This window comes from Danio rerio, chromosome 12 (assembly GCF_052040795.2).
Source record: "Danio rerio strain M-AB ecotype USA chromosome 12, GRCz13ab, whole genome shotgun sequence".
NCBI classification, from domain to species: Eukaryota; Metazoa; Chordata; class Actinopteri; order Cypriniformes; family Danionidae; genus Danio; species Danio rerio.
In genome coordinates this window covers 43,432,501-43,435,000 of record NC_141032.1, presented here as the reverse complement: position 1 = coordinate 43,435,000, position 2,500 = coordinate 43,432,501, and the positions used below count along the sequence as shown (strand labels likewise).

The window sequence follows — 2,500 nt, the reverse complement described above, 5'->3', positions numbered from 1 at the left end:
TAAAATTATTTTTTAAAAAAATGTCAATCAAAGGCGGCAACACCAAGGCTCTAAAAATACAAATTTATTACAGAGTGTGTAACGTTTCGAGCCACCCGGCTCCTCATCAGACAAACATTAACATTTATTTGCACCTTTGGCAGCAATTACAGCCTCAAGTCTTTTTGAATATGATGCCACAAGCTTGGCACACCTGAATTTTTGCCCATTCCTCTTAGCAGTAGCTCTCAAGCTCTATCAGGTTGGAGGTGAAGCGATAGTTTACAGCCATTTTCAGATCTCTCCAGAGATGTTCAATAGGATTCAGGTCGTTAGATTACTTTTCTTTTTTTCTGAATTTCTTTTGAAAACTAAGTCGTTTGGATTTAGGGAAGTGGGTGAGCACTGGACAATTGGTGCTTTTTAAAACCCTTTCGGTTGGGATTAGGAAAGGAGAAAAGTGGGTTAATTGATTGATCAGTCAGTCCGTCAGTCAGTCAGTCGACAGCGACCTCTGGTGCATTTATGGGAGAGGAGCAGACGCGAATGGCACTCACAAGAAAAATTTGAGATCTCAAAAAGCCTACACAGCGGATTCGCAAAAACTGCAAAAAAAAAAAAAAAGAAGGAAAAAAACTGCAAAAAAAAAAAAAAAACGTATCTTCGTATTTAATCGTATTTATTTGACACTCTATAGCAGTGGTCACCAAACTTGTTCCTAGAGGGCCGGTGTACTGCAGATTTTAGCTCCAACTCTAATCAAATGCACCTCAACAAGCTAATCAAGGTCTTACCAGGTATACTTGAAACACCCAGGCAGGTATGTTGAGGCAAGTTGGAGCTAAATTCTGTAGGGACACAGGCCCTCCAGGACCAAGATTGGTGACCCCTGCTCTATAGAAATGTATATAGCGGTATATTTTCAGAATAAGCCAGGGTTGTTTATTTCAGATGATGTAACAAATCCATATTTGGTGAAATACTACTGATTTTTGATTGCAGCTAATTAAAAGTCTTTTTTATCAATTGTAATTTTCTGTAAAAAAAAAAAAAAAAAAAAAAAAAAAAAAAAAAAAAAAAAAAAACATGAGATACAATATCTTTATTATATAAAATATTTGGAAAATAAATGTATAGTTTATTTTATTTTGACAATAGTAATTTTTTGTTAAACCCCCCCTCATCCCCACCACACTCCCCCGCCACCCCCTCTAAATTAGAATAGTTGTATTCAACCAAACTGTATTAGTCCTCCAAGAATAAAACAAATATTAACATTTTACTAAAACCTATACCTAATAAATTCAGTAAATTACCTCAATCACCACTTGCTAAACCTGAGGTCTGCAGATGAGGATCCAACTTTGAACCAGATGAGCTACAGCAGCGGAAGACACTCCTACAATTAACACATGCTCACCAAAACAAAACAAGACACCATAAAGATTGAAAAATGATTCCCTAGTCTAAAGAATCTTGTTTTCTGCTGTTACATTCTGATTGTAGTGTCAGAATTCAAGAAATGAAGTAATGTAAACATCATATGATTGTCACTCGCATACTTCTTTTCAGCACAGCCGTTGTGGGCAAATGTTATTTCACTTAATTAATATTCATGAGTTGCTTATGAGTCAGTCTTTTCATTTCATTAATACAACCCCTGTAAGCCCATTTATTTGCTCTTTGGCCATTTAGCCTCATTTCATTTCAAAGACCACTAATGCTGCAAACAGTAATTTACATAAACACCGACCCACTGACTTGTCATCCAAACTAATCAGCAGGTCAGTGTTTATGTAAATAATGTCAGCTGCATAATCACAGTTCGCTTAAAATAGTTTATGAATGCAACAAGTAATGTCTCTTAAATTGAAAAACAAAAAATAATACTAGTAGTTCCAAACATATGACATTGACACAGGTGAGTCCTTATTATTTCTATCATATAACAGAACACATGGGCAAAATTGCATAAATAAATGACGAGTTCTATAGCACCAAATGTCAATGTATGACAAAATTGAACATGAATAAATGGACTAGTGTCTGTGAATAAGAAAATATATAAAGACTACTTAAATAAGAAGTCTGCTAAATAAGGTGTACAAATATTATGATATGAAAGACTTCAATGTAGAGAGCCACATATTTGGATTGATTGTTTCTACACTTCTATACAGCTTAAAGTGACTTTTAAACGCTTAACTAATTAGGTTAACTAGGCAGGTTAGGGTAATTAGGCAAGTTATTGTATAACGATGGTTTGTTCTGTAGAATATCGAGAAAAAAATTAGCTTAAAGGGGCTAATAATTTTGTCCCTAAAATAGTGTTTAACACATTCAAAACTGCTTTTATTCTAGCCGAAATAAAACAAATCAGACTTTCTCCAGAAGAAAAAATATTATCAGACATACAGTGAAAATTTCCTTGCTCTGTTAAACATCATTTGGGAAATATTTTAAAAAAGAAGAAAACAATTCAAAGGGGCTAATAATTCTGACTTCAACTGTATATATATAT

At 34.2% G+C, this 2,500-nt stretch overlaps 1 protein-coding gene across 6 annotated transcripts in view; it reads right to left on the bottom strand.

Annotated features, from left to right (window-relative positions):
- Positions 1-2,500, bottom strand: part of LOC101886358 (cadherin-18) — a 444,602-nt gene that overhangs the window by 219,073 nt on the left and 223,029 nt on the right. The gene's annotated exons all lie outside the window — the stretch shown is intronic.